This window comes from Mus musculus, chromosome 12, assembly GCF_000001635.26.
Source record: "Mus musculus strain C57BL/6J chromosome 12, GRCm38.p6 C57BL/6J".
In the NCBI taxonomy this organism is placed as follows: domain Eukaryota; kingdom Metazoa; phylum Chordata; class Mammalia; order Rodentia; family Muridae; genus Mus; species Mus musculus.
In genome coordinates, this window is record NC_000078.6 from 65,028,365 (window position 1) to 65,036,333 (window position 7,969).

Here is a 7,969-nt window from a genome sequence, read left to right on the forward strand (position 1 = left end):
TGAGACCTCTCTGTATCTTGACATTAGCTGAGGCCTGTTCATCTATGACTGTAGTCACTGAGGCTGACAAAGTGTTAATGGTGTCAGTCGTCTGGACCTGTCCAGACAGAGCCAAGGCTGTCTGAATCAAGGCTAAACCCAGTTCCTAGTTAGTGTAAAAAGCAGGAGAATACTTGAGCATTATACATCACCGTCATTGGGAGTGGAAATGTCGACATTATTCCCCAACGCTGCTCTCTTTTTATTATTGACGCCCTGGACATCACCAAGACGAGGGACATTAGTATTCCCTTGGTCAGTCTGGATTTTTCGGGTGAGTCTTTCTGGTATCCAAAATGGGTTGTCTTCATTCTGTGGGAAAACACAGATAGCTCCCCTGGATCTTATCAAAATAGGATCCGGGCCATACCATTTATTATCAAGGACATTTTTCCATTTAACCATCTCATTGGGCCTATCTGGCTCTGTACAATGACGTTCAGCCGCAGTATGGCCATGAGCATCAATATTTAAAAAATTGAGTGTAAAGAGTGCCATAGACACAGACACTCTTGGTGCTCGGGGTACAGTCTCCTCAAAAGTTCCCCTCTTCTGTTTTATAAGATAGGCTTTGAGGGTGCGATGCGCACGCTCAACAATACCCTGTCCTTGAGGGTTGTATGGAAGTCCAGTCAGGTGGGTTACGTCCATCTGACGGCAGAACTGCTGGAATTTTTGAGACGTATAAGCTGGTCCATTATCAGTCTTAAGGAGTTTGGGTTTCCCCCAAGCACTCTATGCCTCAAGACAATGTTGAATCACATGTGAGGCTTTTTCTCCGGTTAACGGAGAAGCAAACATGATGCCAGAACATGTGTCAATGGACACATGGAGATATTGAAGTTTTCCAAAGGAAGAAACATGTGTAACATCCATTTGCCAGACCTGTAGAGGTCGAATACCACGTGGGTTAATTCCCACATGAGGAACTGGCAAGAACTCACAGCAGCTTTGACATTGAGTAACAATGTCACGGGCTTCTTTTCTTGTCAAGGAGAAACGACTGCGTAATGTTTCAGCCGTCACATGAAAATTGTTAAGAAAATTTCTTGCAGCCTCTACCGGGGATGATAGGGCAGCAGCCACCACTTTAGTGGCCTTATCTGCCAAATCATTTCCCAGAACCATGGGGCCAGGTAGGCCTGAATGGGCTCTAACATGAGTAATATAAACAGGAAATCTTCTAGATAACAAAACTAATTGTATCTGCTGAAAAATATTGGCAACTCTACTGGAAGGCTTAATCACTCCAGCCACTTCTAAAAGATTTACTGCATTAACCACATAACAGGAATCTGACACAATATTAAGGGGTTCTAAAAAGGTTTTTAAAACTTCTAAGACCACTAAACATTCTACCACTTGAGGTGAATTTTCATTATATTGTTTGGATACCACTTTACCATTAGCCACATAGGCACCTATGCCAGTTTTTGATCCATCAGTATATACCACAATCCCATTTTTAAGTGGGTTTCTTACTGTTATTTGTGGAAACACAACAGATTGATTTTGGGCAAACTGTAAGATTGGATGTTTTGGATAATGGTTATCTATTTTTCCTGAAAAGGAGGTAACTAAAACTGCCCAATCATTAGATGTGGCTGCCAAGGTTTGAACCTGTGCAGCGGTATAAGGTACAATTAAAAGATATGGACTTTGCCCAAAGTGGGTGATTGCTGCTTTTAGACCTTTAAGGGCAAGCTGTGCAATTGCATCAGGATACCAATCTATTATTTTAGCTGGGGATACGTTTGGATGGATCCACAACAATGGCCCATTCTGCCACAAAACTGCAGTTGGCAATTGTGCTGTCTTAAAGACACACAAACTGAAAGGCTGCGAATCCTCAATACGTTGTAATTGTGCATTTTGTAAGGCATTTTCCACTTTTTGTAAGGCCTGGTTAGCAGCTAGAGTAAGAGCCCTAGGGGAGGAGATATGAGGATCTCCTTCTAAAATACTAAACAAAGGCCTTAACTCAGCGGAAGGAATCTTTAAAAAAGGTCTGAGCCAATTAATATCTCCCAACAGCTTTTGAAAATCATTTAAGGTATGGAGGTGATCTCTTCTTATCTCTACCTTTTGGGGCACAATCTTATCTGGGGACACCACAGAGCCCAAGAATTGTCCTGTATCAGAAATTTGGACCTTTTCTGTGGCTATCTGTAAACCCCACTGACTTAAAGTTTTAAGTAGAAAAGGATATGCCTTTTGTAGCATGGTAAGGTCTTTATGGCACAGGAGGATGTCATCCATGTAAAGGAGCAAAATTAAAGAGGGGAATTGTTCCCTCACTGGCAAAAGAGCTTCTTGCACATAAAGTTGGCACATTGTAGGACTATTGGACATTCCCTGTGGTAAGACCTTCCATTGATACCTCTTATCAGGTTCCATGTGATTAATAGAGGGGATGGTAAAGGCAAATCTGGGCCTATCCCTTGGACACAAAGGTATAGAAAAGAAACAATCTTTAATATCTATAATAATTAAATTCCAGCCACGTGGTAAGGCGGAAAGTACAGGGAGACCCCTCTGTACTGGGCCAAATAAGTTCATTTGCTCATTAATGGCTCTGAGGTCATGGAGCAGTCTCCACTTTCCTGACTTTTTCTTAATTACAAAAATTGGAGTATTCCAAGGTGAGGTAGAGGGTTCAATATGGCCTAGTTTTAATTGTTCCTCTACCAGTTGAATCACAGCTTCTAGTTTTTCAGAGGATAGGTGCCATTGAGGAACCCACACTGGGTCCCCTGTTTTCCATGGTATGGGTCGTGCTGCCCCAATGGCCGCTAAGGAAAACCCAGACCCTGTCTGTCTTGGTTTCCATTAGGTGAGATGGGCTCTATCCTTCCCTGTTCTTGATGTCCTAACCCTTTTCCTTCTTTATAACCCATCTTTGCCATGATATTTTTTGCTTTAGCTGAATACCCTCCTGATGGGGCGTTTTCATTGGACAAAATAAGGCCCAAATGCTGCATAATATCCCTTCCCCAGAGGTTAACCGGGAGTGGGAGCACATAAGGTATGAATTTCCCTTGCTGCCCTTCAGAGGATTCCCACGTCAAGGCAATGGAGCTTATAGTGGGACATGATTGATATCCTAGGCCCTGTAATGAATGAGATGACTCTGTGGTGGGCCATGCTTTGGGCCACCAATGTGTAGAAATTATACTTTTATCTGCTCCGGTATCAAGGATGCCTTCAAACTCTTTTCCATTAATCTTAAGGCGGAGCTTAGGTCTATCATTTAAAGATACAACCAAATAGGCAGAATCATTTCCTGAGGAGCCCATTTTCTTTATCTCAGGTCCTGCAGATTTCTCCCTGGTATTATCAGGGAGGAGCAGCAGCTGAGCTATCCTATCTCCTTTACTAATAGAAAAAACGCCCTTAGGGCTTGAGCACAGGACCTGTATTTCAGGGGAATGTTGACAATCCATAACTCCAGGGTGGACTACTAAGCCCTGCAAGGTGAGTGAACCCCGGCCGAGAATAAGGCCCATGGTTCCCGGGGGCAAGGATGGTATAGGCTCCACTGGCACCGGCTGAATACTCATTTGAGGCATTAATAGGAAGTCGGAGGCGGCACGCAGGTCCACCCTTGTGGGTCTTCCTGGGTCGCCTCTCTGACTGCTTCCTGGGTCCTGACAAACCGGTTCCCATATCTTTGAGGGCCCTGGGACCGAGGGCCCGATGACCCGTTTTTTGGCACATAAGCTGATTGACTATCAGGTGGGGGAAGAATTCTGCCCTTTATATCCCTCACAGAGCGACACTGGTCAGCTCTATGATAACCCTTGCCACACTTAGAGCAAAGAGTGAGAGTCCCTCCCTGTTTATCTGGAGCTCTGCAATCTTTCTTAAAATGCCCAGGCTTTCCGCAATTAAAACATGTCCTCTGATCATTTCTGCTCATGGAGCGGTTCTGAGATTGGAGGATGGCGGCCGCTAAGCCTGCATTGGTGAGAGGTCCCCCAAGCTCTCGACAGACCCTGAGCCAGTCTTGTAAGCCTTTGTTCTTTCTTGGGGCTATGGCCGCTCGGCACTCCTTTGTGGCTTGCTCATAGATTAGCTGTTCTATCAGAGGCGCAGCTTGCTCTGACTCTCCAAAAATACGCTCTGCTGCCTCTGTCATTCTGGCCACAAAATCTGAGAAGGATTCCTGAGGTCCCTGGACAACTTTTGTTAATTGACCAGTGGTTTCACCTGCTCGGGAGAGCGCCTTCCAGGCCCTAATAGCCGTGGAAGAAATCTGGGCATAAGCTCCCCAATGGTAGTTTGTCTGATCAGCAGAATAAGCTCCCTGACCCGTTAACAAGTCAAAAGTCCAATCTCTCTGCTCTGGAGTCAAAGCAGCTGCGTTTGCTCGGGCCTGCGCTTGTGCAGCTTCGTGCCAAAGAGCTCTCCATTCCATATATTTGCCCATACTAGGGAGAGCGGCTTTTACAACCGTTTGCCAGTCAGCAGGAGTTAGTGCCATGCCGGCGAGCCTGTCTAACTGCACCAAGGTAAAATTAGCATTGGTTCCGTATTTACGGACCGACTCGGCAAGCTCTTTAATTTGTAAGTATTCTACCGGAGCGTGGACACGCCCACCCTCGGCTCCTTCAAAGACTGGAAATGCCTGTTGTATTTTCCTTTGTTCCTCTCTGGGAATGAATGAGTCTGCGCACTGCCTCTCTGCGCACTGCCTCTCTGCGCACTGCCTCTCTGCGCATCTCTCTGCGCATTGCCTCTCTGCGCATTGCTGACGCACTACGCAGGGCGGGGGCTCCGCATAGGGCGGACCTTGAAGCCGACTGCCCTGAGGCCAATCAGCAAACTGGCCTTCGCCAGCCGCTTTTGGCTTCCTTAACTGATTAGCTAGCACTTTACCTGGCTGGTACCCTTTTTTCTCATAATGAGCTGCTTCTTCCTCCCAGTCTGTTTCTTCAGAGGAGAATTCATCATCTGATTCAGAGCTACCAAGAGCTGGCTCCCCGAGCCCATCCAGCGATGAGCACAGGCTCCTTTTCCTAGAGACCTCCGCTAATTGATCTTTCTTCTTTTCCCTTTTTCCTCTTTTTCTTCTAATCTCTCTCCAGGTATTCCTACCTAACCTTAACTTTTCCTCGGGTTCAAGACCCTTGGAAAGGCCTGTATGCTTATTTTGTGTACCATATTTCCTCTTTGTTCCTACTCTCTCTCCCCGCTTTACTTCTGATAGCTTGTCCTGAATTTCATCTAGAATCCGCCCTGCCTTAACCACTTGATAACATGTGAAAAGGAACAAAAGGGCTTCTAACACTAGAAAAAATTCAAGGCCAAACATTTTCCACTTTACTTCTGATAGACTGTCTTGAATTTCCTTAGAAAGTTCAAGGCCAGGCTTACCTCGTAAAGCTATACTCACTGGTACTCTCGTTCCCCAGCTGAAAAGTTCTGAATTCATGCAGTTGAATCCTTCTTAACAGTCTGCTTTACGGGAACCTTTATTACCGCGACCCGCAGTTCTGGTTCTGGAATGAGGGATCTTCCTTGCGCCAGTCCCGAGTTTTTTCTCGTCCCGGGTTTCAGCACCAATTGTTATTAGACGCGTTCTCACGCCCGGCCAGGAAGAACACCACAGACCAGAATCTTCTGCGGCAAAACTTTATTGCTTACATCTTCAGGAGCAGGAGTGCAAGAAGCAAGAGAGAGAGAAAACGAAACCCCGTCCCTTTTTTAGGAGAGTTATATTTCGCCTAGGACGTGTCACTCCCTGATTGGCTGCAGCCCATCGGCCGAGTTGACGTCACGGGGAAGGCAGAGCACATGGAGTGGAGAACCACCCTCGGCATATGCGCAGATTATTTGTTTACCACTTAGAACACAGCTGTCAGCGCCATCTTGTAACGGCGAATGTGGGCGCGGCTCCCAACAGGAAACCTGGGATCTGAAAGCAGCAGCAGCTGATATGGACAGAGACACTTTCATCAGACCTAAGAGCCCTAAACAGAGAATGCTAAATGAATACCCTGACTTTACTCCTTCATGCCATTCAGACAAGGACAACTGGCCAAATCCAACAGGAACCTCGGAGCAAAGGAATTCACTGATACAGTATGTAAGGGTCAGTCTCCAGAGAACAGAGCAGGCTGGCATAGAATTGATCAGGAGGAGTACATGTATTCAGTATCCTAAGAGTAGCAGAATTACAGTCATGAAGTAGCAACGACGTTTTTTTATGGCTGGGTCATCACATGAGGAACTGTATTAAAGGGTGGATGCTTTAGAAAGGTTGGGAACTATTAGACTATGAACCACAGTCCACAGTATTTTGGTCTAACCACTTATTTCTTCGTTATACTTAGATCTGGGATATACAATTTACTTTAGGGCAAACTATGGCTTGATCGATTTTTAAAGTAGTTTGTGTGGCGTTCTTTTTGTTGCTGCTGCTGCTGCTTTGAGTTTCGTGTAACCTAGACTCACCTCAAGCTCAAGCAGCTGAATATTATCTCAAACTTCTGATTCTTCTTCTGCCACTACCCAAGTCGGATTATAGACTTGTATCATGATTCCTGGGTAATTTATGTTTTCATGTGATGAACACACTTTAGTCAAATCAAATAGAATACATAAGAATTCTTGAGCAGTGAATTAGGAGTTTGGGAAGGTAAAACAGTGAGAGAGTTGATGTGATTGTTAAAGACTGCCCTGACCATAGGAATGCAAGCATTTGGTTCACATACATACATACATACACAGGCAGACACATGCATAAAAATAAATACATCTTTAAAAAAACAATGCCCTCTCTTGACTGCCCTTTCAGATGGTATACGTTTAAAAGTTGCTGGGTTTTTGTTGTTGTTGTTTTGTTTGTTTGTTTTTCAAGACAGTGTTTCTCTGTGATCCTTGGCTGTCCTGGAACTCACTTTGTAGACCAGGCTGGCCTCGGACTCAGAAATCTGCCTGCCTCTGTCTCTGGAGTGCTGGGATTAAAGGTGTTCGCCACCACGCCTGGCAAGTTGCTGATTGTTAGAGAATACAAAACTGCCCAATTAAGAGGTAAAGGGAAAAGCGTGACTATTTCATGCCCAACGGGGAGGAGTTGGCTATTTGGGAGCAGAGAAGCAGTTGAAGAGGTTTATACACCGTTACAAATCATCTTAAGGGCTTGAGAGAGGGCTCCGCGGTTAAAAGCACTGACTGCTCTTCCAAAGGTCTTGAGTTCAAATCCAAGCAACCATATGGTGGCTCACAACCATCCCTAATGACACCTGACACTCTCTTCTGGTGCGTCTGAAGACAGCTACAGTGTACTTAGATATAATAATAAATCTTTTAAAAAATCATCTTAAAAAGAAACATTCTGGAGACCAGTTCTAGAGGGAAGAGTAAAAGCCCAGTTGTGAGTTCTCTGAAATTCCAAATGGAAGATCGGTGAGTGAGAAAACATTCGCTCGCTCAATTGTCTATAGTTTTACTGACGGAAGACGAGATTTTTTTTTAAAAAACGGATATTTAAGAGTGGGGACTAGGATATAAACAACTGAAGAGGGCTGCTAAGATCATCAACACCAAGCTGCCTCTCTTTGCCCTGAAAGTTTTATGCCCAAATCCTTCAGAGCCTTTAACTCTCAAGCCCAAATGGTTAGTTTCGACATGCAGAATACGATTTAATCAGCCCATACTGTTTTGAGGTTTAGAAGTTTTAGGCTGAATTTCTGGCCATTTCCTGACACATTTTTCATGTGTAAAGCCTTGGCGGTTAGGAAAAGAATTACGATATTTTAGAGGTTTTTTTTGGAGACTGACGCTGGGCAACAAGTGCTGCTTAGCACAACCGGCTTCGCTATGGTTTGGGAAGCTAAGTTTGCGACTGGAGGCCACCCGGGGCGGGGCCTCGGTTGCGCGCGTCACGTGACCGCTGCGCCTTCGGAGCCGCCGGCGCGTGCGCAGT

At 45.2% G+C, this 7,969-nt stretch overlaps 1 pseudogene; it reads right to left on the reverse strand.

Moving 5' to 3' along the window:
* Positions 1 to 398: 398 nt before the first annotated feature.
* Positions 399 to 4,702, reverse strand: Gm51966 (annotated as a pseudogene).
* Between the last annotated feature and the right edge of the window lie 3,267 nt (positions 4,703 to 7,969).